Source organism: Tiliqua scincoides, chromosome 11, assembly GCF_035046505.1.
Source record: "Tiliqua scincoides isolate rTilSci1 chromosome 11, rTilSci1.hap2, whole genome shotgun sequence".
Taxonomy (NCBI): domain Eukaryota; kingdom Metazoa; phylum Chordata; class Lepidosauria; order Squamata; family Scincidae; genus Tiliqua; species Tiliqua scincoides.
This window is the reverse complement of record NC_089831.1, coordinates 10916025-10938379: the sequence shown is the minus strand read 5'-3', so window position 1 is coordinate 10938379 and position 22355 is coordinate 10916025. Positions and strand designations below refer to the sequence as shown.

At 46.7% G+C, this 22355-nt stretch overlaps 2 pseudogenes; both read left to right on the top strand.

The window, feature by feature from the left end:
- Positions 1 to 4023: 4023 nt before the first annotated feature.
- LOC136662825 (5S ribosomal RNA) lies at positions 4024 to 4144 on the top strand (annotated as a pseudogene).
- Positions 4145 to 16126: 11982 nt separating this feature from the next.
- LOC136662607 (5S ribosomal RNA) lies at positions 16127 to 16245 on the top strand (annotated as a pseudogene).
- The last annotated feature ends 6110 nt before the right edge of the window (positions 16246 to 22355 follow it).

Sequence of the window (22355 nt, the reverse complement as noted above, 5' to 3'; positions counted from 1 at the left end):
CAGCCACAGTCATTAACCATGTACCACCTACCCTCTCCGTCCAGCCCATTTTTTTTTCAGATTTCAGGTTTTTGTTTGTGTATTTTTACAAAAATGAGAAGTGCAGAAAATGGTGCTCTGTGCTTTTACTTTGTTATCACCAAGCAAAATCACACTTCTACCAACAGAATATATTACATGGTCGGAGTTACAATTGACGTTCTGTTTTAGAATAAAATGTGTTACTTATTGCCGTGCCTTTGAAGGTAATCTTTTCCCTCAAATAAGTCCATGAGATGCGCCCAATGGATTCAAGAATGAAGCAATCCAGCTCTCAGTGACTTCAGCTCTCACCAGTAGTGTCACTAGGGGAGTGCGGGGGCTGCAGGCTGCACTGGGGAACATGAATGGGGTGGACACACCACTGCTAGCCAAAAATCTTTTACATTTTGGTGCTTTTGGATAATACTTTCACCTGGGGGCTGGGGATAAGAATAGGTCCTCAGTTTGGCTGTACTTGTCGTAAGAAGCGACTAAACAGCCACTGGGTAGATGGGACTCGTCAGCCTGGGAAGGCAGCTCATCTGAGAGAAGGAAAACTCTGATCCCAAACCTCCACTGCCTTGTGGCTACATCCAGTTATGGGAAAGGCTTCAGGAGTCAACCTCGAGGCAAAATCCAGAGCCGGAGTCCCTGAGGCAGTTCATGGCTGAACACAGTCACGTTCTGGCAACTCCTGCGACGTCGCTGGAACCAACCGTATTGGCTTCTGCCTTTCCATTGGACCATTTCAGCGATGTGGAGAGGGGGGATTTGCTGCATGGGTAAAAGTCTATCCTCCATATCTACTTTACCCAGGCTTCGCACACTGGAGAGGGCACTCTGTTCCAGAACACTATTCAGAGCGCGATACCATAGCCTTCCGAGACTGAAGGATGCCAACATGGATAATACTATCAAGTTATATATCAATCGATGTGTAATTTCATGCAGAATACAATGAACCAAACCAAGTTGAAACATCTCTAGTCTATCAAACGTTATATATTTAAAAAAAAACCAGTGGAGGCGGGGCCGTGGTGCATCATTGTCTTTGATTAACCTCCTGATTGACAGAAGTTACGAGTGAGAGCCAGTGGCGTCCCTAGGGTTTGGGTCACCTGGTGCGGGAGGCCAGCGCATCAACCCCATGATGGACCTCCTCTCATGCAGTGGGCGGGGCAACACCCTGGGCGGTGGGTGTGGTGATGCACCATTGTCCCGCCCCTACTTTTTTGGAGCTATAACTTTTGACAGAATACAGTTTTTTCAACATGGTTTCTTTCATTGCGTTCTGCACGAAATTGCACATTGAACGATACATAATATGATTAGATTATTCAAACGTATCAAGATTTTAACCATTTTGGCCAGTAGTGGTGTCATCCCGCCCCTGCCCCGTGTGCATCTCCCAGTGTGGCCCGCAATCTCTGCAACCCCCTAGCGACACAACTGAGTAGAATGTGCAGGAAGTCCCATGTTCGGTTCCCGGCATCTGCTGGTACAGCTGAAAAAGACCCACACTGGAAATCCAGGACAGCAGCTGCCAGTCAGAGCTTGACCATATTGAGCCAAATGGACCATCTGTCTGATGTGGCAGGCAGCAGCATCCTCCGTAATCCATACATTCCCATTTTTCAGTCAATGAGCACAGCAAAAAGCTTTGCCAAGTCCCCGTGCTTCTTCCACGGTCCAAAAAACACTTGGTTTGTTAATCAGACCCACGTTCTGTCACTGCTTCTGTGAAGACTGCCATTCTACCCTGGGTCTTTGTCAATTCCTCGCAACAGCACTGTAGTTTAATAATCCCCCATTCCCCTTGGGCCTTAAGCAACTATTTTACAGTGGAGTTTTCAGTTCCTTGATAATGAGCTTGATTAATCCAGTCCGGGGAGCCTTTGGATGCTTCTATTACGACGCTTTAATTAAAAGGCAGAAATTTTTTTTTTAAGTGTACTGGAAGACAGATGTCACCATACAAATCCGCTCGGCTGGTTTTGCCTGTATTTAGTTGTTCCCGGATTCCCAGTGGGTTAGGCTGGAATATGTAGCAGTGTTTGAAAGCAACGGTCGTGGAGAAGTTCCTCTTGTGTGGTGGATCCAGACAACTTCTGCAGTCCTTTTGCTATACAAGTGGTTCCCAAACTGGTGGGTCATGATCCACCATGCAGGGAAGCATTTGTCCCTGACACTTTCAGGGGCGGAGAGGGGGGAAGACAGCAACGCTATCCCAGGTGGGAGTCACTTATCTGCAGCCAGCACTGCAGTCCTGGGGGGTCTGGGGAGCCTTCCATAGGGCTCCCCAGATCTCTGTAAGTAAAAAAAAAATAAAATAAAATAAAAAAATGGGCACTTTTGGTTTTCGCGACCAAATTGGAAGCACCCATTTTTTCCCTCTTTTTTTCCAGATTTTTGGACTAGGGTTACTGGGCACTGCTTACTAGTTTGAACTCTATCCAAGAGTTTAATGACTGGTAAGATACCGCCATTTAATGTTCTATGTTCCTAGTAGGGCCGCTTGGCCAACTGTTATCTTGGCAATGCCTATATTAGACAGACTTTGGACTTTGGGCAGTCGTTAAGAACATAAGAACATAAGAACAGCCCCACTGGATCAGGCCATAGGCCCATCTAGTCCAGCTTCCTGTATCTCACAGCGGCCCACCAAATGCCCCAGTTTCGTTCTGAAACTGTGAGCCGTGGGTCCCTGGGGAACCACAGAAACCAGCCAGGGGCACTGTGGAATCTTTGCAAAACAAACCCCACTGCCCTCTACAATGTGTAAGATTGTAGCCCTAATGGGCAGCCATGGCCAATGGTCCAGTAAGCCAAGGAATTTGGGAACCACTGGTCTTGGGGATGAATAAAAACAATATTTTCAACAAGAGCAGTTCACAAAGCAGTTTACACAACAAAATAAACCAACTGATGGTTCCTTGTCTCCAGAGAGCTCACAGTCCGAGAAGAGATGGAGAAGAGACACCAGCACCAGAAAAGAGGGGAGGAGGGACAGTTGCTTTCCTTCTGCTAAATTGAAGAGAACACCACTTGAAAAGATGCCTCTTTGCCCTGTTCACGGGGGTCAAGTCTAGAATTAAGTCAATGAGTGTATGCGACCTCCAGGTTTTATAGAGGTAGCCTATCTCTTGAATGTCAGATGCAAGGGAATGGCAACAGGATATAGGTATCTTGATGTCTTGTGTACTCTCCAGAGGTATCCGGTGGGTCATTGTGAGATACAGAAAGCTGAACTAGATGGGCTGTTGTCTTGTTCCAGCAGGGTTCTTCTTACATTCTTACTTGTTATAATTGCCCAACAGTAAGGTAGGGATCGGTCCTTCTCCCAATTCTCCAAAATTATGTTTCAGCACGATTAAAAAGAAAATGCCTTCTCTAGAGGTACTATCATTCCCTTTTCCATGCTACCCTGGCTGTTTCCAGCAGAAACAGCTTATAACAGTAGCTTTTATAAGAAACAGCTTATATAGCAGAAACTGCATCCCGCTTATAACACATGGAAATCTCTCCAGCTTGCTTATCCAGGTATTCGCAATCATGATAGAACCACAAGGACTGCGTTCCGGAAAATTCTAATTTATGCCTGATCTTCACCATCAGGATTCAGAATGGACTACCTGCAGGTAATGACTTTTCTGCCTCTGATCAATGGCCTCCTCCTGGCTACAGGAAGAGGTCAGCCCTCGGATGAGCAGAGAAGGCCTTTGTGTCAGAAAGTCAATGAGCGAGCAATGTTTCCTGAGGAGTCATCATTCAAAATCATACCGGGCTATGGCGGGACTGAAAACCATCTGCATGAATAAGGAGGTTCGTCCACATGCCTCAAGTTGAAAGGCATGCAAGTCGGCAGAGGCTGGGCAAATGTGCAAGCAAAGGGAGATATGGCCATTCACCAATGCTGATTTTCTTTGTACATCCTGCAAATAGTCAGACGTGGGGGGGGGATGCCTATTAGGCTGAAATGGAGTGAAAACAGATTCTCCCCAACCCTAGAAGCAACTGTTACCCTGCACATGCCTGATCTCGTCTGATCTCAGAAGCTAAGCAGGGTCAGGCCTGGTTAGTGCTTAAATGGGAGACCACCTGGGAATACCAGGTGCTGTAGGCTTATACCATAGCCTTTCGAGACTGAAGGTTGCCAACCAACCATTTTCCTCATTGCCTAAGGCACTGTAGTGTAGTAACAGGGCACCTGCATTGCATACAGAATCAGTGGTTCCAAAGTGTGGATTGTCCCCCAATTTTTGGTGGTTTTCTGCTTTGACTTCTGAGCTGGAATATTTGAGTTCCTAGCTGTGCAAAATAACTGCGTCATCGGACCTTTGCCTGATCGCGGCTGAGGTTTGAAACCTAAATTGATGATGTTACTTCTGGCCACGACATCACTTCCAGGTTACTGACATCTCTTTTGGTATTGATGATGTCACCTTTGGCCATGACATCACTTCTAGGTTAATGGCATCACTTCTGGTGGGTCCCGACAGACTACCATTCTCAAAAGTGGGTCCTGGTGCGAAAAGGTTTGAGAACCAATGTCGTAGGCAGTTGCTGGGAAGACAACCTGAATTGAAAAGAAATGGTCCCCTTGGTCTTGTTTCCTTTAAGGACCATGAAACTCTCCTTGCAGTTTTCCTGGTTCTTCTTAAGGCAGTCATGTATGAACAGGGAGTCCTAACTGCTCCATAGCTTACCTTCACTACCTGCTTGGGTAAGCAGTTCGGAATTCTGATAGCACTGCAGTTTTCACCGCCACTACCTTCAGTCAGCAGTTTATGAATCCTCATCATGCCCTCCTTCACACTTCAGCTGCAGGTGTCACTGAAAATTCAGAGCTCAAATGTATTGAGTCGTAGAGAATTCTCTGCCGTTATTTGGAGCTTTTCATTGTTGGGTCTCAAAGTTCTTTGCAACAGTTAGAGAGCCCGCATCATCTTCAAAGCAAACACACAGTTCTTCATTCCCTCTACTCCTGAAATCCACAGTCTGGTTCAGATAGGATTGTAGACCAGTGTTTCTCAAGACTTGTCCCCTGCTGTACCATTTCACATGGTCCACCTATTAGAAGTTTCATGGAAAAGCATGCTTCGGAGCTCTACCCACCAAACTGAGCCTCCTACTGTTGTTTGTTGCATTCTGTTGTGTTGTGTTGCATCCTGTTGTGTTGTGCATCCTCGGTGTCGAATGGCAGGTGTCCTGTGAGTACCACCAGACACTACCTGAAGTACCGCTGGTAGTACCCATACCACTGGTTGATAAACACTGTTGTAGACAAAGGAGATCGCCCACAATGAAGATGGAGTTTTCTGGGAACTCACTGAACGCTAGAGATAAGCACAAAAGGAGGGGGGGCAAGTCAGTCCAAACATTCTTTGGGTCCAACCGTATCCAACTTTCCAGCACCAATGCAGCCTCATGGTAAGAGAGCAAAATTTCCCTTACGTTGAGGAGGACTCCATGTCTGTCCACCCACCTCAGGATGCAGCACACACCCCATTGGAATAGCTGCATCCACACTGGAAAGATGAATTGGATTGGGCCCTTGGTTTCCTAGGGAGTGGAAGGTTTAATAGGAAAGAGTCAAGATTCCCAGAGCAGTATCACTATACACTTACACTATACAGTTTCTTGGTGCTAACTCTGCCATTCTGTTGTCAGCCCTCCTGTAAAAAGAAAGCTAGCCTCTGCACCCATTGCTCAAGGGGTCCATCCAGCCTTTAAAGCAGCAATTATCAACCTTTTTCATCTCATGGCACACTGAAGTCCCTAAAATTGTCAAGGCACACAGTCTGTTTTTATTGATAGGGCGTACCTCACTGTTGGTGGGAGGTTCATATCCCCCAATTGTCCTACTGATAAGTGACCCTCCCCCAAACACCCGCAGCACACCTGTGCACTAGAGATTGGATTTGGGGCCCCTTTGACCAATCTACTTGTGCCAGGGCGCTCATCAAACTTCCAGGTCTCAACCCCCTGCCAGTCATGGCCTAACCTAACAGCACCACACTCACTCTAACAGCCTGGAGTAATCAAAGAATCCCCTCAACCCTTTATCAGCTGGGTGAACATAAGAAGAGCCCTGCTGGAACAGGCCAAAGGCTGATTTAGTCCAGCTTCCTGTATTTCAGCTTCCTGTATTTCACAGTGGCCCACCAAATGCTTCAGGGAACACACTAGACAACAGACACAACCTGCATCCTGGTGCCCTCCCCTGCTTCTGGTAATCAGAGGCAGCCTGCCTCTACCTTGCACATACCTACCATGACTTGTAACCCATAATGAACTTTTCCTCCAGAAATTTGTCCAATTCCCTCTTAAAGGCATCTCATCCCCAAAAGGCAGCCAACTAATCTCAGACTGCTTTCCCAGATGGGTTGGAGGGCAGGCTGCCCCGACTACCCAGTATGCACTGAGGTGCCAAAGCAAAAGTGGCAAAGCTACAGAGGCTAAGGTGCTTCCTACTTCATGCTCCATCCAACGTGTGACTGCCCACTTCTTTGAGGCATGGATAGAGCACAGATGCCCCTACCCAAGATTCCCCTTGGGGGGTTGGATGGCATTCCTCAGCTTGAAGCTCTGGGACAATTCCATTCAATGTTGAGTGCTGAGATAGATGAACCAAAGTTCTGACTCTGTATGATTTGCCCCCTGCAAAAGGTGGAGAGGCAACGCAGTTTGACTTTCTCTCTCTCTCTTTAAGTTGGATAGTATCAAGTCAGCCAGTTTATAGTCCCAGAAGCCAGAAGGATTCTTCAGCAGCTGTGAACCTCCCCATCAGTCAATTTTTACCTGTTATTTACTCCGGGCTGTTTGTCTTCCCCTTTTCTCTGTGTGTAGCATTCCGCTGCTCCCACTTGCTGCAATCTCTGGGTTTTGCTACACACCCTCTCCAGTCGAGTTCATTGCTTTGTGACTCACTCCTGCATTGCAGGGCCATTTCCAGCGGAAAACCTTGTCCCTACTCAAATTGATTGACTCTCCCGTCTCAAAGAGCAGGCGATGAAAAGGGGAAACGTTGCTGAATAAAACACCGGCATTTGCCCATCCAGGCACTCGAGGCTTTAACAAAGGGGCTGCCAAGGATTTCAACACAACATACCGAAGTGCCACATTTTTTTTTCCTTTCTGGAAAATGCTCCAGCAGTAGTAGAAAGGACAACGAGATTGAGAGCGCAATCCCACCTCTGCGCCAGGCCACATGGCCTGTGCTGTATCCAACATAGGGTAGGAGGCTGCTGGAGATCACCTCGGGGTTAGAAGATATTTTTTCCCTTACCCCATGTAACACCCCAACCTACCTTATGTGGCTACTTGGATCTGGGCCAAATTAGCTGGCGCAAATCCAAGCAGCCCATGTAGGTCTTTCATGCCCAGGAGCATGGGTTGTATGCACTGCTGCCACCAATCCCATCCCCCTTCTGGGCTAAATCCTCCCACCATTCTGCCCTCCCCCACCCAGCCTTGGAATGCCCACCCACCACCATCTTCCATTCCCGAAGCCCACTGCAAGTACTCACCTGCGCCAGCCTGCACGGGGATTGGAGCTGGTGCCAGTAGGCCAGAGTACATCACTGTGCTAGTGCAGCACGTTCGCGACCCTCAAGAGGGAGGGACACATTTTTGGAAGAGACACATTCCCATTGGTATTTTTTTTTCCCCCTTGGAAAGGTAAAAATGTGCCCAATGGCAAGATGGAGAACATGGCTGATGGTGAAAGAGTACATTTAAAATCAGAGACCTGGGTGAAGCTTAAGAACATAAGAAGAGCCCTGCTGGATTAGGCCAAGGGCCCATCTAGTCCAGCTTCCTGTATCTCACAGTGGCCCACCAAATGCCCCAGGGAGCACACAACACAAGAGACTCAACCTGTGTCCTGGTGCCCTCCCCTGCATCTGGCAATCAGAGGTAGCCTACCTCTTGAGACGACATGTACCATTTGGGAAAATCTCAGAGAAGACTGTGAACTCTCATCTCCTCCACACTTCCTCTTCAAATCCAGAGAACAACAGTACCACTGAAAACACCTTCAAGCAAGGGGGAGGCCTAGTCCGAGGAGAAATCTGAGGACCAAGAAAGGCGGTATAGAAATATCTGTATTACTATTATTATTTGGAAGGCTTAGTGACAGCTCCAATGTGTTGCTGTTATCAAAGCTCTTAGTTCAGTATGAAACATGGGCGTCTGCATAGAGGAAAACAATCTTTCAAATGTTTACACATATTTCTGAGATGCTGAAGATCCATCGGAACATTTTAAAATCACTGGACTTGAATGAAAGCATTTAAGCGATTTCCCATCTTCCTGCAACTCAGTTGAAAAGCAGAAATATATATTTTTTTTAATCTGCATGTTACCCTGCACATGCCCAGTCTCGTCTGATCTCGGAAGCTAAGCAAGGTCAGGCCTGGTTAGTACTTGGATGGGAGACCGCCTGGGAATACCGGGTGCTGTAGGCTTATACCATAGTCTTTCGAGACTGAAGGTTGCCAACCATCTCACTTCTGCAGCAGCTGTAGTCCCACAGGACTTGTATTCATAAAACCCATCCCATCCTCCTATATGCACAAACAGATGCACATGCCTGATCTTGTCTGATCTCGGAAGCTAAGCAGGGTCAGGCCTGTTTAGTACTTGGATGGGAGACTGCCTGGGAATACCGGGTGCTGTAGGCTTATACCATAGTCTTTCGAGACTGAAGGTTGCCAACCATACAAATAGCATTTTAAAATAAAGCATTACACCCATCCACATTTTTTAATAATATATATAGGTGTCTCACAACTGGTTGGGACTAGCATTTAAGCACCAGTAAAAGCCCCCCCACCCTGGCCACCCCAAATCAGCCAATTGTAAATTTCAGATATTTAGAAATGCCAAACAGTTTTTGAAAGGGCATTCAAGGAAAGGTTGAAAATGTGGTGGTCTTCTGGGGGGAGGAAAGGATGGTTAAACAAATTTGAAAAGCAAGCGAGTTCTGCTTTTAGACCTTCCTGATCTGGTTCGAAAGCAAATAAGAAATTGCATAGCTGTCCCCTTGCACAGAGCAAATAGCAGCTTGGAGGGGTTCCGGTGGGGAAAAATAGTGCTGGAGGGGGAGAGTCAAACCTCATTCCTCCAATACAACAATCCCAATTGGATTCATCACCACCCGTGGTCAATGGAATCCTCTCAAACTGGAGACCTGGCAAAAGTTTCTGAAAAGACAACAAATTAGTGGAGTGAGGCTGCAATACTAGGCACACTGACCTGGGAGTAAGCCCCACTGAAGAAAATAAGACTTACTTATGAGTAGACACGTATAGGATTGGGCTCTCTGATCCCCCTGGTGCAGAGTCCTGATTCCCCATCCCTACCAGAACCCCAAGCAGACGGGGAACACTAGAAACCAGAGCTCCTGCCACAAAGAGAGGAGTTTGCTCTTTTCTCTGACTCAGGGATTGTCTTTAGGACTCTGCAATGGAGCAAGAATCCTCCAGTGCTGTCGGAGCAGATCCCTGTATAATTGGGCAATAGCCCTTGAATGCACAAGAAGGTTGGGGGGGGGAGGAAGGAGCTGAGCCAACCACTGTGTGTCAGTGTCCCTCTCCTTCTGGAGCTCTCCAAGGTCCTGAAACCACACATGACCTTCTGCTTACCCTCTGAAGCTGTCTGGCCTTCCTCCAAGGACTCTTGTCTCCAGAGGCATGCCTCATCTTCTACTGCCCCAGGGCCATCCCTGTAAATGTTGCCCTCCTGACCTGTAAGTAACTGCGGTTTGATGTGATAGCGTCGTCGCAAGTACCTCCAGCACGCTCCAAGCAATTGCACGCCTCTCAAAGCATGTAAGAACTTTTTTGCCTTGAAAGAAGCAGGTGGCCGTTCTGAGTGACGTTCCACTCCAAGTGGCTGCAAGGGTGGCCAGTGGATGATGGTGCCCCCCCCAGGCACAGCACCCAGGCTCATTTTCCCCTGCTGACCCCCCTCCAGTACACTAGTGCCTTTCTCTATATGAACCCTTGCTGCAACTAAAAAGAAAAAAAAAAACTGCTTGGCCAATTACTTTCCTTTTCATGCAGAATCCTTTGGTCCTATCCTGCTCCACACTTCAGTTTCCATACAGCAATTATTTCCAACAACAGATCTGGGACATTGATAGGCCTCTCATTTCCCAGATCCCCTGTGAGCCCTTTTCAAAAGTGTTATATTGGCAACTTTCCAACCCTCCACGAGTAAGCAGGCTGATTTCACTGATGCGGCTTAAAAAATAATAATAATAATGAATTACACATCTGATTTCTTTAAGGACTCTCTGGCTACTGTCATCTCACCCCGATGACTTGTTAATTTGTCAATTAGCTCTAAAACTTCATCTTCTGCCATGTCTGGCTTGACATAATTGTTCTCAAATGCCCGCCCCCTGAACAATGATTGAGACTTGGGTATTGCTTCAGTGAAGACAAGAGCAAGTATAGTCAAAACAAAAACAAAGACATCATTTGTATTCTTGGCAATCTCCCTGTCGTTCTGTAATCCTTTCATACCTCTATCTCTTTTAAAGGTTCCACTGCCTCCCTAGTTGGTTTCCTCCTTCTGATGTATTTTAGGGATGCTTTACTCTTTTTTGTTTGTTTGTTTTTATGTCTGAATCAGGTATCTCTCAACTTCTTCCTTTGGATGGTTCAAAGGTGTCCGACCCCACGATGTCAGCTCCTCCGCTGTAGAACCGAGCAGTCAAAAGTCAACATTGCCAGTCTGGGAGTGAGACGGTAGTCGTGATACTAACCTGCTAAGACCAAAAAACATGGGGTCAATACTGCAGGGTGGAAGGATGCTGAGCTGGAGGACTGAGAAGCGTCCATAGGTGAAACAGCTCTGCTTTTGTCTCCCTTGGAACCCATCTCCTTAAAAGGGAACAGGTAACAAATCCCTTGCAGAACCTCAGCCCACCTCAGAAGGACCTCACCAGCCTTCCCCCTGCAAGCTGACAGTTCGGTGTGGCCCCAGATCTCACAGTCTCCGAGGCAGCACATCAAATATCACTCCCTTTCACCCAGAGGTGTTAAACATAAGATCTGCAGGAGCTCTTTATCCAGCCCCTATGATAATTGGGCACTTCCTGCACTTCCATCAGCTGCTCTCCGCTGTGGAGCTGTGCTGAGGTGTCACTGCTGAAAGGGCAGCCTGTGTGATAATTGGGCTCTCCTTTAATATGATCAAGAATCAAGTGTTTTCTCTTCTTCCATTTGCTGCTAATGAGTTCTTAAGTGAGGAAAAAAAAGTGCTGATCTCTGGTCATCGCCTGCTTAATGACATCACTTCCTGCTTAATGACATCACTTCCAACCCTCACCAGGCACTATGAATGCTATTCAGCCAGCTGTATGAAATGATTTTGATGCCCCCACCTTAGCAGGTAGGCACATCACCTGCTGCCCAGATACTCTAGCCCACAACTCTTTGCTTCTCCTCCTTCTTGCCATTCCACATCTCCTTTGAATCCAGGAAGTGGGAGAAGGAGCAGCAGCAGTGGCACGGGGGTTATGCAAATAGGGCAATTGCCACCTTGGATGCTGAGCCCACTCAGGGCAGCCCAGATTAGATAGGGCCTTATCTGTATGCAAATACTAACACAAACCCTAACATGCATACACCCCCCCCCCCCAAGATGGCAATAGCAACCTACAGGAGGAAATTAGTTTCCAGAAGCAAAGGCTGATAGCTCAGTGGTACTGAGAAAGTCCCACTTTCCATCACCGGCTAGGACTACCTGATCTTGTCTGATCTCGGAAGCTAAGCAGGGTCAGGCCTGGTTAGTACTTGGATGGGAGACCGCCTGGGAATACCGGGTGCTGTAGGCTTATACCATAGTCTTTCGAGACTGAAGGTTGCCAACCAAACAGATTTATGGAGGGGAAGGTCCATCACAGGTTATAAGCCATAATGACTGTGTGCAACCTCAGGGTTTTGTAGGTAGCCTCTCTGTGAATAACATACCTGAGAGAAGGACAACTTCAAAACGGGGAGGAGAAAGGAAGAGAAAAAACACCCAAGAAAAGAAATCAACTCAAGCTCCCCTTCACTATTTTAGCCGTCCACCTCTGGGTGACATGTTTAATTACCAAATGCATTGCAAGAATCGCAGACAATAGCAAGTGGCTTTTGGTCAAAATGCTGAACAGCTGTAAATATTCACAGAGCAGGTTTGATACTCAGGAGAATTAATCAAACTGTCAGGTCTTGGACCAGCCCTGTTGCAAATACATGCTAGGGTGCCATCGTTACTTAGCAACCATGAGTGGAAAAGCTAAGGTAGAAACTGCTGTCACCCATCTGTGCATGTACGTGTGTGTGTCTTGGGTGGGGAGGGGAAGCCCCCTCTACAACATTTTGCACATGGATGTTTCATTGTCCAAGAGATCTTGCCTCCTGCATTGTATCTTCCAAAATAACTTCCCTACAGTCCTGGTTTGAATGAAGCCTGCTGAATGTAGAAGCTTTCCCCATGGTGTGCACAGCACTAGCAGCAGCTATTAACCTGGAAACAGCTGGAAGGTTCCCAGTCTGGGGGAAGGAGACAGCATCGCTTTTTATATGCAATTGAATCCCGCTGGATAAATATGATCAAAGGTCAGGAAGGCAGGAGGTGGGTTTGCATGTGGCTTACATCACTCCAGCAATGAAAAAAAAAGAATCCCAGGCTTTGTTAGGCTGGCAAAGCTCAAGTTGCCAGAAGGTGAAATGTCAAATCCATACAGAAATTTGGGAGAGGAGAATAACAGAATGTTAGAACTGCAAGGGGCCTTGGAGGTCATCTAGTCCAACCATCTGTTCAATTAATAAAACTGATGCAGCAATCCAAAGAGAAGAAGGAGAAGGAAGAGCAGTGGAGGAATGTAGGAAGCAGAGATGGGTGTTCTCCCACCCCAACCTACTGCCTGAAGAACCTACTTCAGTTGGTCTCATAGATAGGCTGGCCCTGCCTTCTACTATGTCAGTGGTTCTCAAATTTTTAGCACTGGGGTCCACTTTTGAGAACGACAGTCTATTGGGACCAGGGCCTAGGAGAGGGGTGTAAAGGGGGTAATTTGTACCCAGGCCCAGAGTCAAAAGGGGCTCCCAGGAGCCATGGGGGGGGGTCCAGAAAGTTTCTGGGTTCTTACATTTTCCTATCCACTCAGACATTATATAGAAGACTTGTTGCCCACACAGGATGTTGGCAACACTACCACAACTGGGGATGCTGGGGACACTACTGATGCCACATGGGTTGGTAGACCTGGGCTCCCAAGACTTTTCCAGCTGTCTATACCCTCCCCCCTCCCTGTTTCGACCCTCCCTGCCTCTATTCTGCTTGCCCATCACCACCCTTTGCAAAGGGGCCCAAAAGAAACTTTGTACCCCCTGATAAAATTCCTCTCAGAGGCCCAGATTGGGACCCACTTTTGAGAATGACAGTCTGTTGGGACCCACAGACCCACCAGAAGTGATGTCATAAAGTGATTTCATTAAGAGATGTCACCCACCAGTGACATCATTGGAAGTGCCGTCAAGGTCGGAAGTGACATCATCGATTTAGACATCCAAACTAAGCTACAATCTGCCAAAGATTCCATGACACAGTGTGCTTGAGCGAGTACATATGACAAACCCATATGGGAGAGGTTCAAAACTGACCCTGACCTGTGCATCAGGTCCCATCCCACAAGTCTGAATCTCATCTTGGTCATGAACTCAGTCGACGGTCTTAGGCAAGTTGCTCCTTCTCGGCCTCAGTTCCCCAGCTGCAAAACGGTGATAGTACTACTAAATTTACAAGGCTGTTGTGTAAGGAGTACCTCGGTACAATAGGTGTGGAGTATTGCAATCACTGTAGAGGATAGAGGCACCCACTGTAACGCGCTCCTTCTCCACCTCCCACAACGGATGTGACATCTCTCCGGTATTACTTATTTGATTCATTCTTTCAACCAAATACAGCTTGCCTGCTGGGAGAGATTGTCTGACCTCTCTCGACTCCATTTGCAACATCATCCGTGGAAAGATTTGCCTGTGGCACTGGGTTAAAAACAATAGTGGTTCTGAAAATTTGATGAAAGCTGGAGGGTAAGTATTACTTCAACATTGCTGGCTATCACACAAACAAAGCTGAAGTCCCACAACATCAAATAATCATTTCGGAATGATTCAGAATTACCATTTTTTTTTCCCTCTCGCAGGTTTGTTTAAGTGAGTTTATTTCAGTCGGTTTCGAACATTTGGGAACGGAGTTGTCAAACCTCTGATCACTCCATCTATGTTGGTGGTTCATTTCATTGGTTAAGGCAGCCAATTCTATACCCACTTACCTGAGAGTAAATCCCATGAAATTTGATTGGGCTTACTTCTGAGTAGATCTGACTAACTTTGTGTTGTGTTGCCAAATTAATTTTCCAGTTAATTGTACCTGCACAGTGCATATAAATTTTCACACTTTTCTAATTCACGCTTGGAGTCTACTTAGTCGGTTTCACTCCTTCCACCCCACTGAAAAATCTTTGGCTATCTTCAACTAAGGACACAATCCTCCTGGCTTGCCTGTTCCAGCACAGGATAGGGGCCAAAAGCAGCTCAGCCAGAGGCAAGGGGAAACTTTTACCCTTACTTCTAGGAAAGGCACCCTTTCCCCTATGCGTCTCCTCCTCCTATGGGTCTCCTTACGGCATGTTTGCGATCCTCCTGGGCTGGTGCAAGGGACTTGTGTCGGCCCATGGGCGCTTTAGAATTGAGCCCTAACTTTCTTCTATCTCCTCCACTGCTTTTTGGTGCTCTTGTTTTAGGCTCTTTTGAATCTATTAAACAACAAGGGTTTTGCCATCATTTTCAGGATCTTGTTTTTTGTTCCTGTACGGTTTCTGCCCCCTGATGCGAAAGTAATTATGGTGATATCAACATGTCACTGCAATTGCTTCCAGAATCTCATTGGGAATTGAAGCCTCTCCCGGCATGATTCCACGCCACTCCATGCCACCCTCCCTTCCTCTCCTCCAAGGAAAGATGCAACCCAGAACAGCATGGAATTGCACTGGGTGTCTCCTCTACATTTCTTCCATCTATGAGGTGCAGCCCTATACTGCTCTGGGCCAGGGTATCTTGGAGTACTTCCTACTCTACTTCCTACTTGCCTACTTCCGTACAATCTGGCTCGTCCTCTTAGGTCATCAGAGAAGGCCTTTTTACAAGTGCCACCACCTAAGGAGTTACATGGGGCGGCGGCAAGAAATAGGGCCTTCTCAGTAGTGGCACCAACATTATGGAACGCCCTTCCCCTTGACTTGAGAATGGCTCCCTCTCTTGAGACTTTTCTGCAAGGCCTGAAGACCTTTTTGTTTAAACAAGCCTTCTGAGTTCATGGCCTTTTTAACATCTTTTCTATATCTTTTAGTATTTTTACAGGCCTGATTCCTCTATGATTTGCTGCATTTTGCTCTTTTTATCTGACTTTTTATCTGACTACTGTTTTTATGGTATCTGTTAATGTGTTTTAATACATTTTTATTTGCTGGTAAATTATGTTTTTAATCTGTTTTTAACATGTTGTAAGCCGCCCTGGGTCCCTTTCGGGGAGAAGGGCGAGATATAAATAAAGTTTATTATTATTATTATCTCCAGCATCTCCTCTGTGTCCAGACGACCCTGGATTCAACACCCTGATGTCTCCAGGTAGGCTGGGGATGACTGAACACCCTGGTGTATGATTGTGACAATACTGAGCTAGATCAGTATTTCTCACTGTTTGTCCTCCGCCATACCACTTCACATGGTCCACTATGTGTCCACCATGTGGTCCACCATGTGGTCTACATCACTGCCAGTTACTTCTGGGTTGGGGGGCCAGATGCAACATGACAAACACCAGTACAAGGCTCAGGGTGGACAGGAGGAATTTTTTGAGCATGGAAAAGCATGCTTTGGAGCCCAACCAAGCCTTCTTCCACTGTTTGTTGCATCACGTTTCTGGTTTCACTGCCAGGTGGCAGATATCCAGGGGCCCCACGAGTACCACCAGACACCAGCTCATGTACCACTGGTGATACCCATACCACTGGTTGAGAAACACTGAGCTAGATGGTCCAATAATTTGCAATAAGGTTACCCTGCACATGCCTGATCTCGTCTGATCTCAGAAGCTAAGCAGGGTCAGGCCTGGTTAGTACTTGGATGGGAGACCGCCTGGGAATACCGGGTGCTGTAGGCTTATACCATGATCTCGGAAGCTAAGCAGGGTCAGGCCTGGTTAGTACTTGGATGGGAGACCGCCTGGGAATACCGGGTGCTGTCGGCTTATACCATAGTCTTTCGAGACTGAAGGTTGCCAACCAACCATTTGTAAGATCATTATGTAAACAACAGCAGTCTGGGTGTGGAACAGGCCTGAGCTTCCGCAGCTGTCTTTTCTCCTTCCACCACAGGATATTTAAAGATAAATGGATGTTCCCTGTTCAGCTCTGGCCCTGGCATCACATTCAGCCAACAGCTACCACAACACTAAATGCAGGGCCAGTTGATGGCAGCAAATCAGCACAGGATTGTGGGAGGCTGTTGTGCCCAGACAGACCATTTGGGTTTGTTGGGGTGGGAAGGGAAGGGAGTTGCCGTTGAATCTTCCAACATCTTGATGTCCTGGAAAACAAATCTCAGCTAAAAGCAGTTCTGCCTCCTGAAACAAGGGACCTCATTAGAGGTGTGATTACTGTAAAACACAGAGCAGGGTGAACTCCAGGTGATATGCTGAAAGGTGGGTGGGTGGGGGAATTTTGGCAGCAGAACAGCACCCTGGAAGAAATGAGATTTTGGGGTGGGTGGGGGGTGTTTTTCCACGCTTTCTTGCTCATCCATACATAGCGTATGTAGGAAGGGAACCTTTGATAGATGAGACAGCCAATTTGAGATTGCAAAGAATAGCAGGTGATGGCGCGGAATAACAATGAAGCACGCAGGCTTTCATTATGCGCCCATTTGCAATCGTAGGATGGCATCTTAAGATGCCTAGGTAGAGTTCCTCAAAATGGCACTCCCTCCTCCCTCACTCGGAACCCCTTTGCTTTAATCTCTAGGTACGGTTTCCGGATAGATTGACAGCTGCCAGTCTCTCGGTTTGCCTAATACCGCAGTTGTCATGTTAATTCTGCGTAAACCGCAGCCCAACATTATTCTATTACCATTTTCTCTCCCCTTCCAAGCTGCCTTTTGCACATGGGGTGGTAAACAACACAATCGGATGAGATGTCTCCGCACACTGTGTTAGACACGCGGGTTAAGATTAGAATAACAATAGCCCCTTTGGCAGCTTTTTGTCGGGGGAGGGAGGGGTTTTTGGAAAAAAATAATAATCAAAAGTATACTTAGCAGCAAATGGGAAAAGTAAAGGGAGGAGAATATCCAGCTAGGTTGTTTCAAAATATGTTTGCAATCTAAAAGGTGTAGTTGGCATCCTTCAGTCATGGAAGACCACAGTATCGCGCTCTGAATGGTGGTTCTGGAACAGTGTCCTCTCCAGTGCGCGAAGCCTGGGTAAAGTAGGTATGGAGGATAGGCTGTTACCCATGCAGCAAATCCCCCCTCTCCACGTCGCTGAAATGGTCCAATGGAAAGGCAGAGGCCAATACGGTTGGTTCCAGCGGCGTCACAGGAGTTGCCAGAACATGACTGTGTTCAGCCGTGAACTGCCTCAGGGACTCCGGCTCCGGATTTTGCCTCGAGGTTGACTCCTGAAGCCTTTTCCATAACTGGATGTAGCCACAAGGCAGTGGAGGTTTGGGATCAGAGTTTTCCTTCTCTCAGATGAGCTGCCTTCCCAGGTTAACAAGTCCCATCTACCCGGTGGCTGTTTAGTCGCCTCTTATGACAAGTACAGCCAAACCGAGGGCCTATTCTTATCCCCAGCCCCCAGGGGATAAAAGGTGTAGTGAGGAAACGGAATAACCATGTTTTTTTGACCCTTCAGCAGAAGCGCCACTAGGTCATTGAGCCCTGTGTAAGAGCTCATTCTGACATCTTGTGACATTTACAATACTGGCTGCCTGAGTCCACCATTTCCCTTGATCTTTCAGCTTGACATAGATTTCAGGAAGGTTAAGGGCACAACCCTAAGCAGGTCTGCTCTCAGCAGAGAGGGGATAGGATAGTGCTTTTCAAATACCTGAAGGTCTGTCATATGGAAGAAGGAACAAATTTGTTCTTCAGCTACCTCTAAGAACTAGATCTAATGGATACAAACTGCAAGGGATTCTGGTTGGACGTCAGGAACTACCCTGATGGTCAGGGCAGTTCGGCAGAGGAACAGATTGCCGAGGGAGGTGGTGGCTTCTCCCTCACTGGAGATCTTCAAGCAGGGGCTCGACAAGTACCTGCTGGAGACGCTTTGATTTCCTGCTACAGGCAGGGGGTTGGACTAGATGATCTTGTGGGTCCCTCCCAACTCTATGATTCTATGAAATTGGGCTGGAGAGGGATGCATTCGGGTAGAAATTCAACAGGTGAAGCTCCCCATCCCTTGCTGCAGGAAACGGTACATGATATGGACCGTTTGAGCAGGCAGCCAATTGTAAGACAGCTTAGCCTGTGTCTTTGATTCATTATTTACCAGGTCTTTGTATTACTTAACCACACATTGATTTTCTTGTGTGCTCACTGTCCCCTTTTGTTTGTTGTGGCTTGCAGTTGTCGAGGGGAGGAGCATGGCAGAAAGGGAAAGAAAAGCTTAGGGGTGGATGAACCATGTCGGTTCAAGCCTCATAATAATCCAGCCCTTAAATTTGGTCTTCAGAACTTCTTCACTGTGCCTTAGTTCACTGGGCAGGAGGGCTGGTCTAGAGGGTAGAGCCTCCGTTAGCCCAAAGATAACATCAGAAGGTCACCAGTTCGAGGACACCGGCAGCTCCCTGAACGGCTGAGAATGGCGAGAACTTGAAGCAACTGACAAGCCCAGCTGAGTGATTCCACCTGCTCTTGGTGTGAGCAAGAAGCGTCTTGGCTGCCCTCCATGTGAGAGATGGAGCTGCTTGTCAACCTGCGTGGGAGAACTGGAGGCACGAAGTGAGACCAAACCAGGAAGATCCAACTGAAATGTTGTTGGTTCTTGAAAGAGAGAACCTCTATGTTTGTAAAAAAAAAAAAAAACCCTTGAGGGATTTAGAAATGCCTGCTTATGTAAACTGCCTTGAATAAAATCAGATGAGTAATCTGATGACCAGAAAGGTGGTATATAAATACCGAGTTATTATTATTAGTTAAAGGCCGGTATCGCAGTGCCGGTTGATAGGATCAACCCACACCTGCATGCCATGGCTTGCTCCAAGTGTAGAAAAGTTCAATGGGGATAATTACAAACCTTTTTCAGAGTCTAGAACTCCTAGGAGTCCAAAACAATGGTATCAGGTCTCTGAAACCACCAGCAGGATCTCTGAATGTTTCTGGCTTTCTAGGCCAGTTTTGTTGATCGAGTTGGAAGTGGCGATGCTTCTGACCAAATCATCTCTCTGTGCCCACTTTAAGAAGCAGTGGTGTCACTAGGAGGGTTCAGGGGTGTGGGCCGCACTGTGTGCTTTGCACGGGGTGGGGGGGTGACACCACTATGGATCAAAATTTTTAAAATCTTGTTATTTTTGAATAATACCATCATGTTAGAAATCATTAGATGTGCAATTCCAGGCTCTGTTTTTCTGTCACACTTGCATTCAGACAGTTGTGTTGGTGTCGTGTTCTATATGCTTGCATGTTAGCCAGAGCTTCACCAGCTTTATGCTGCCTTTTAGGTGACAGTAGTTATATACCACTTTCCCGTTCACAGGTTTTCAAAGTGGTTTAATAATTATAATAAAAAAAAGCATTAAAATAATTTAAATCTTGTTGTTGTTGAAATGCAGGGTACAGTTCCATTGTACCATTGTTCCACTGTTGTTGAAATCCATGGGGGTTCCATTTCGGAAACACAGTGCATTCACAGTTTGAGGAACACTGCCTTACTAAGTTTGAAAACCCCTGTTTCATTAGGATACCTCTCTCTCAAACACTGAACGGTGACATTTTGTCGGTTAAGGATGGCAAGGCCAACCAAAGTTCTCCTGGGGCACCTGAATGCTCCCACCATGGGAAGTGCCAAGTGCTATCCCTTTACCAGGCAGCATGCCAAGTGCCAACTTTCCTCCTACCCAAAAGCAGAGGAGGTAGAGCAGAAGAGGAAGTGTGGAGGAGTGCTGAGCTAGAATAGCTTCCAGGAGGTGCTGCGGCCCATCACGCTCCTCTCCCCCTCTCACCTTCCCTCTTCTACTCCTTTCCCCTTCTTCTTTTAGAATCCAGAGAGTGGAAGGAGTGGTGAAGTCTGGTGGCAGGTGACCCCCACCAGTCAGCCACCTTAAGTGGCTGTCTCATTCAGCTTCAAGGACTGGTTAGCACTCAGCACACCTCAAACCAGCCACACAATCACCTGCAAACCCCTCAACCCAAGCCTCAACACACCTGCAAATTCCAACCCAGCCATCAAACCTCTTTCCCAAGGAAGGAGGACCATTAAATATCGGTACTGAATATGAAGATGATTTTTTAAATATGACAGTATCGTATGCTGTGCACCAACTGTCTTAATTTCCTGCAGTAAGCAATCTCTGGGATTCGTCCCTATTTTCGGGTATCTGTCCCTAATCCGTCAGTGCCCTTGTTTTTGAGCCTTGTCAATATTTTGTCAGGGCGAGTTCTAGAGCTCTCATCCTTTGGGGTTCTGGTCTCATCCCTTCCCCAGATCTCAAGGATGTATCTTGTCTTGAATGGACGTGAAGGAACATTAGGGTCTCAGGTAGAGCACAGCCTGTCATTTAACATTCTCGTGAGGGTCATTTAGAACAATTAAAAACAGAATGAAGGGCCATGATGTTTTCTCCAGCATATCTTTGAACGGAAGAATAAATACCTTTCAAAAAAAGAAAGAATGTAGGACAAGTTATTATAGAGTAAATGAATATAGCAGATGGAGACAAGCTTGCAACAGTGTGTAATGAGGGCAGTGGAGCCACAGGCTGTGATTCTTGGTATGACGATAGGAATGTAAAGCATATCCCTGTTTCCATCTGTGAAATGTTGGAGAGTTCCCAAAACACCATTTTTGGTTTCCACTTCTAATCTTAGTTCAAGCCCCCCTCCCCTCCCCACACACACACCTGTTCTTAAATGGGGGTAGCGCAATGCATCTTACCATGATTAAGTTCAGTGGAGATTGACACACTGGAATGAAAGCTGGTGTGCACATTCAGGATACAATTCTACGTGTGAAGTTGAAACAACAACTCTGAGTCTCTCTCTAACAGGAAGACCAGGAAAGGCATTAGTAGTATAAAGGTCAGTCATGGGCAGTCAGGGGAGGCAGAGACTCACCAGACCCAACAAGTAAAAGAAAAAAAGAAAAAAAGAAAGCACAAGGATACAACAAGTAAAAAAAAAGTACTATGCTTTTCCAAGCTGTTCCTTTCTTCTCAATCACAGTCAGGCTGTAATCCTAACCACACTTTCCTGAGAGTAAGCCCCATTGAACAAAAAAGGACTTACTTCTGAGTAGACCTGGTTAGGAGTGAGGCCCTCAGTGAGTTAAGTAGAGCATACATACCCATTACAATACACAAGCGACCAACAGCTGATTTGTTGCCTTCATGGCTGACTTTCAAACCGGCCTGTGTCAGCCATCTCTGGGGAAGCAAGAAGAAGATTTGCCTCTTGCAGGTTAAACTGTAATCATGGATAGCTTCCAATAATTAGAAAAAATGCAGGACATCTGCCTCAGCAAGCTCTGGGGAGGCAGCAGGAAGAGTTACCTCCATTCTGTTTTTGTTTTTGTTTTTAAAAAAGCAGGAGGTCTGGCCAATGGACCAGCTCTCTGAAGCGCCTGGGGAGTTAGTTATCCAGTTGACCCAGGAGGCACATGGGCCTGCACCTCACCACATGTCACTGGGAGCGGTTTCTGGAACAGAGCCCTTACGTATGTTGGAGAGTGCCTAAGCTTCATGTTTCAAACTTTCCGATCAATTTTTTGGTGACATCTCTACAAACAAAACAACAACAAAAATCCATTTCTCAAGCAAAATGCGAGACATGCAAAAGCCTCAACATTATCAAAGTGAAAGAAGCAAGCAAGCCATTGCCAGGTATGATTTGACCTTATTACATATAAACAGTTCATCTATAACGCATTTAACTCCAGCCCTCTTGTTGTTGTAATGAATTAAACGTTCCCGAGTGTCTGGCCATTGCAATGCGCTTGGGAAAATCATTCCAATGGAAACTACATCAATAAAAGCTTTATCAATCTTTTTATGCAGT